Below are 6,886 nucleotides of genomic sequence, written 5' to 3'. Positions count from 1 at the left end.
TAATAGGGTATCCATTACTCAATTCATTATCAGCCAATATCTCAATTCACATTTATTTTTCATCATGAATACATTCATGCAACATATAGCAACAATAAATCACCTTAATATATATACTCAATTTCACATTTGTTTAAATATACACATTTTTCACAAATATTCAATTTAATCCTCATAACATCAATCATTTCAAATCAATCCATTTCATTTCATTTAAACCAAGGAATCTCACCTTATATCCTTACTATGCACAACAAATCAATATGCAACAATTACAAGATAGTTTAGATTATAGAAACACAAATTGTGAACTCCGAGCTATTCGTCGATGACTTTGTCTTTTCCTTTATTTTTTGAGGAATACGGGTCAACGTTAGCTACGAATTAAAAATAACATATAAAATTATTAATAAACAACCATTTTCACATTCAATTCAAATTTATGTAACTTTTGCATTTTATTCAATTTAGTCTTTAAAACCGTGACTTACATATCGTTCACATTTAAACCGTAAATATTATACCAAAATCACTAGAGTCCATAAAGGACTTCCTATTTCTCATTTATACCAAAAATTTCATAATTTGTGCATTTTAGTCCCTATTGTAAAAAATAATCAACTGGCTTTACAATTTAGTCCTTTTCAACTCCAAACTTAAAACCTATCAAGATATCATCAAAAGCTTCAATTATATAACAATGGGAACTTCGTAGTTCTTTAACAGTATTGAAAAATATGACATGGGTCAACTTGTTTGAGTTACCGAGATTTTGAAAACATAAAAATTACAAGAAAAAAATTAAATTGAACTAACCAAATTGAAGTTTGAAGACTTGGAAACCCTTGTCGTTTCGTCTTCTCCCCATCCCTTATGTTGCGAAATTTGAAGGATGAAAAGAGAATGAACGCTTTGTTTTCCAATCCACTACTATCATTTCTTTTCTTATGTTTTAATTTATTTCAAGTTAAAATTTTATAATATTTTCAAAAACTAACTCTTTTTATCGTCCACTATAAAAAACAATAGTTTAATTGCCTCATAAGTACTTTAGTCGTATTCTAATTAAAGATTCCTTAAAAAATGAACCTTTGACGCTTTTGTGATTTAGTCATTGTACCTTAATTAAGCACTATTTCAACAAAATTACTTAATTGAAATTCAATTCAATTCTAAAATAACTTCATAAATATTTAATAAATATATTTACAAGTCTGATTTACAAAAACGGGGTTTCAAAACCACACTTTTTTACACCACTGACTTTTAAGTCGTTACATTAATCATAAACGTATTGAATAAATCTGACGGACTTTCATATCTTTCATACGTCATGGTCATGGACTTGCTTACACATACGATACTTAAAGCCTTAGACTTCACAGAATCTCATACATATATAGAACTCACATTGGGTTATCATATTCATTTTCGCATATATCTCTGTATAATCCAACCAAACTTCTGCAAATTCGAAAACCATGCATATACATTCTCTGTACTAACCACTCAAACCTCCACAAAGCCAGATAACACATGGCACATAGTGCACAACGTGGCATTTTCTTCATCTTTCATTCGCCAAAACAACCCTCTATACACCGCATATCATTCATAATTAAGATATGCATATAGCAAGCATTCAATTGATCATTTTATTGTAAACACAACATATCATCAAGCGGACCATGACAATGGTAACTTTATCAATAATTATTTTTCCTAATGAAAGTTTATCAAATAATGAACTAGAGAATATAATCGAGCATGCAACTGTAAAACAGAACTTTATATAAATTATCCATGATATTGCAACTCATCATCAGCAAAGCAAGAAGTCATCCACAACATATAAACACAATACATATATCTAAAACAACCACAGAAAGTTTGGGTTTAGAAATTCACCAACACAATACCTAAGTTGACACAGCTTACACCTACTTAGCCTTCCCTTTATCACTTAGGTCTCCTCTTTCTTGGTTGGCTAAAAATAACAATTATTTAGAGATCAAGACGAAGGTATACATATGTAAGAAACCTTAATCCATATGCATGTAGAAGAACTATAGTTGATATATATAAATTTAACATCACAATTCAAAATGAATTATGCTAAAATTTCCTGACCTTCATTCCTTTTACTTAAATCAAAATGTACGTAAGAGTTAGAAAGATTACCAGATTGCTAAGTTCTCAAATGTTTATACTATCACCTTAGATTCTTCCTTACATGCAACTTGTTTTCTAGTTTTCCTTTCTTACAGAATGAACCAGAGAAGAAGAAGATAGAAGAACAAGAGAAAACGAATATCAGTATGAAAATCCTCCCTATATATAGTTTTTCCACCACCACTTCCCTTGATTCGAAGTCAATCAGTCTTATTAATACCCTTAATCATAATGTTTCGGTCTTATTAATACCCTTAATCATAATGTTTCCACTAACCAAAATTTTTAGTTCTAATTTGACGAAACTAAATTTAATATATCACTATTTACCTAGCTAGCCCGTAAGGTTCACATAATTACACTAGAACCCGCTTAAACATAAAATTTTCTAATTAAGTACTCAGGATTTCAATTATGCCAAACCTTTAATATTTTTCGGGGGTGACATTTCATTCTTTCACTCACAATGCTTTTAACACTCACCATGCTCTTAACTCTCACAAGAATTTGATTTTTCAATTTATTTTCCTTTAAGTATACTTAGCAAAAGTTTATATACACTATATCAAGCAGCCTCTTCTTTTTTCTTTCAAGAACACAAACAAAGCCACCAAAATGTCTCTACCTACACCCGATATCTATGGCTCGACATCCATTCCATAGTATGTTTTAGTATTTGGAATAGAGAGTGGTTGAGTTTGTCAACTCAATTTAAGCTCAAGGCTTCAAAAATTAGGCTCATTAAAAAAGAGATACTTGAGGCTCAAAGTATGGGAACAAAGGGCATATAGCATACGGGTTAGGCATTTACGCTCTAGGCTATACAAACAATGACTTAGGTCCATCCCAAAACATTTCACAATACACAAACTCTATCATGCTTACATTTATTCGAATGAAAAACTATCGATTCAAACTTTATTTATCTACAAGCCTTTATACAATCCATTTATCTTATGGCACAATTTATACATTTTCCATAAAAAAACGTTTGCCTCTAGTCTATTATGCAGATTAATTTATTGAACTAACTAGTTTACATTTAAGAATACCAAATTATCTAATATCAATCGAAATATACATGCTTGACAGTCCAATATACTTATTCAATATTCACAACCAATGGCCAATTGCCAAATTACTGTCCAAGCACCATGCAAAAACACTAACAATAAAAAGAAATAAGAAAAATATTTTAGAATTTTTTTTGGAAAAAATGGCATAAAAGCCGAAAACATGCAAAACACACATAAAAACAAAGCAAAATAACATGTGTAGTCCCCCCACACTTAAATTACTTATTGTCCCCAATGTGTAAGCCCTAAAAAGAAAGAAGGTTGCCGAACTTCCCTAAATATTGTGAGCGATCATCAATGTAAGCTAGGTCATCCACCTTCACGTTGAAGCTCAAATTTGTAGTACAATTCTCTTGTGGGTGGCCTACATAGAAAAACACAAAATACATAAAGAAATAAAGGCAAAAACAAAAGAAAAACCCAATTTCATCCAAAATAGTTTAGTAATTACTTAGTTACATTTTGCATAAAAAATAAAGAAAATGCAAAGAAATGTAACTAGTAGTCTTCAGTGGATTCGAATTTTGAGGGAGAGTTTTATGGAGTTAGGGCTTAAAACTAAAGGAAAATAGGGTTCAAGGTTGAGGTTTCAGGTTAAGTGGGGGAGAATCACGAGTCATGTTACCCAAAATGAGTCTTTCTTTTTGCAGAATCCAACAGAGGTATCGGGACATCGAGGTTAGGGTATCGTAATACCAAGGAAAAATTAGCCTCAGTATCGTAATATCCACCACTTGATGTCTTGATGTCCCTATGTATTTTAGGGTCAAAACTAATTTTGAAACTATTTTGGATGTCGCGATACCAAGGGATTGGTATCACAATATTGAAGGATGTTTTGGCTTTCCACCAAAACTATCTGTGGTATCGCGATATTGACCCATGGGTATCACGATAAAATACCCAAAATTCCTAATTTTTAACTTAAACTCCCAAATACACAAAAATTAAATGGACTCTCACTCAAATAATTGAATAATTTACAGCAAACCAAATTTGCAATGACAACTTAGAAATGATTTTTCAGGCAATAAGTGACTCCCTAAAAGTTAAACTACCACGGAATGCTAGAAACTTTCACCTGTCATTTTGACTTAGATCCCATCTTAACATAGATTGAATAGGTAAAGACCTCCTTTCGTGAATGAAAAAATTGATCCTATATTTACTTAAATCATTTCGATAAGTACATTGTGAGCCACTTCTCATTGAAACAGAATCTATTCAATTGCACCTTTTAAGGGATCATCAATGGCAAGATCACAAGTTCAACTTCTTTTGAATTCTCCACCTCCATTTGAATATTCCTTTGTTGGGGCACATCCTCGATCTGTTTGTGGTGTGGGATTTCTACTATTGTGTCCAAAAAGTGTAATGACTTCTCCACACTTTCCTCACTGGAGTCAGAGATTTCATCAATAATACCCAATGCTTCACTCATTTCTCCATTCTCCATTTCTTGTTGAATATCGACCTTCAAATCTTGTTGTTCAACAATTGAATAGGGAGCCTCCTCCTTAACATCAACATTTTCTGGCTCGACACACTCATCCATAGGAACATTCTCCCTAGCTCGATGTTGGTCGGCTTCTAACACTAAGTCTAACTAGTTTTGTATGGTTCTCATGGTTCCATAGCACTCAGACATGCCATCCTCAAATGTGTCAGCCCGAGTGGTTAGGCAGCGATCTTTATTAGGCTCTTCTCACTACTTACTCCTATCCTCATAAGAATACAAGTAATACAAATCATACATCGAGTTACTACCTACCTATCCTTAATTGTAGTTATGTACTCCATATGCAAACCATAAAAATCATACAAAAACTTATATCTTTGTCCCCCATCGTAGCCATCATACCCCTAGCTAGGCGTCAAAGCACCATCTACATAAAAAATGAACAGAACTTCGAGCCACCTATATTCATCATTAAACATGACTATTAGTCAATTATCAACACATCAAAATTAAGAAAATCATTAAAACAAAAATATAGTGTTGTATCTATAAACATAGCTTTGGCTAGTTATCTCCCTACAAACATGCATCAATTGTTAAGAATCACCACCAACTCTTAGGCACATCTTGACCCGCATACATGCCTGTATAGAAAAATAAACAATTTTATAAAAAAAATTTAAGAGTTTGATTTTAACTGCAAGCGTACAGTGTTAGTTGTAATATTTATAGTGTCCAATGGAACACCAGTATATTACAAAGGTAGAACCTAAAAGAGTCAAGGGTTTAATGATTTCTATACCGTGGACATGCTATTAAAAGAGTCTAGCTAGCTGCTCACTAACTTCTATATTATGGCAATGCATAATTTGAGGTTTATTAAGCTAATTAATTATCTAGACTAAAAAGGACTAAAATGTAAAATAAATAAACTTATGAAATTAACAAACTAATAACATATAGTAGTTGGTTAACTTCTCTATTGTTAATTAACCTTTAGATTAGAGAACTAAACCACTTAAACTTCTAAATTAGTTCAATTTTACCTCTCGGTCTCCATTTTACCAACTTAGACAAATTAGTTTAGTTTATCTCTCGACCTCACCAACGAATCCAAGAGTATCAAATTGGTGTTGGATAAGATATCTTCTCGATCTCACTTACCTAGGTTTTCTCTTAGGGTCGTCAATTGAAAGTTTTGAAGTCTATTTGATTTAGTCTACTTTTTACGATTTGGTCCTTAAACCAAAAACGAACTAGGCAACACTTTCATCAGCCAACCACCTAAGATTTAGCTACTAATACACATCTCTAAACACATAAACAACAAAAATTCAAGCAAAGAAGACATTAACTTAAACTTAAAGAAAAGTGAATAAAAACCAAACTTTCTTGTAAAAGCTTGAAGGACAAAATAATTGTAGCAAAAAGGATAAATAAAAACAACAAAGATAAGATTTGTTGTAGATGAAATTTAACAAAGTTGAATGATATTAAACTAAAGGATTAAGGTGTTGGATTTGGTGCTCTAAGTGTAGTATTTTCGTCAACGTACACTTGTAATTTTTTTAATAGATCAATTAATAAATTTTTTCATGATTTACATTAATACTTTGTATGATTGTCATCAAATGGTTTTTGCACGCAAAGTAAAATGGAAGAAAATATTGCTCATTAGTTTTCTAATGTTTAAATTAATATTAAGTAGTATTATGTGGTCAGATCGTAATACAAAAAGACAACTTATGTTAGTAGAAAAACCTAAACATGTCCTTAGTCTAATAAAAAATGAGCAAATTGATTGAAAGACTAATCGGATGACTCCTAGAAGATAGAGACATAAATGTGACTGACTAGACTGATAGTACTTCGGACTGAACCGAAGAAGAATAGATCCTAAATCTGTTTATGGATTTATTCAGTTGTGATGTTCATAGTGTGGCATACCTAAATCCTTGAATGGATGACAGACTATGTATGTGTGACTCGTACACTTTGATGTACGTAAAAGCCTAAGTTCAAATAGATAAGGAACTGAAAGTTGATGTGTTGGGTGTACAACTTCTGTAATCTGTAGCATCATTCACAACAGTGGAGTTCATAGCCAAAGACATGGGTGAATGATATCCTCTCATTGGCATTACTTGGTTGATGAAAAGTAAACTTGGCCACGAGTCGT

The sequence above is a fragment of the Gossypium hirsutum genome, chromosome A09, assembly GCF_007990345.1.
Source record: "Gossypium hirsutum isolate 1008001.06 chromosome A09, Gossypium_hirsutum_v2.1, whole genome shotgun sequence".
NCBI classification, from domain to species: domain Eukaryota; kingdom Viridiplantae; phylum Streptophyta; class Magnoliopsida; order Malvales; family Malvaceae; genus Gossypium; species Gossypium hirsutum.
This window is presented reverse-complemented; position numbering follows the sequence as displayed.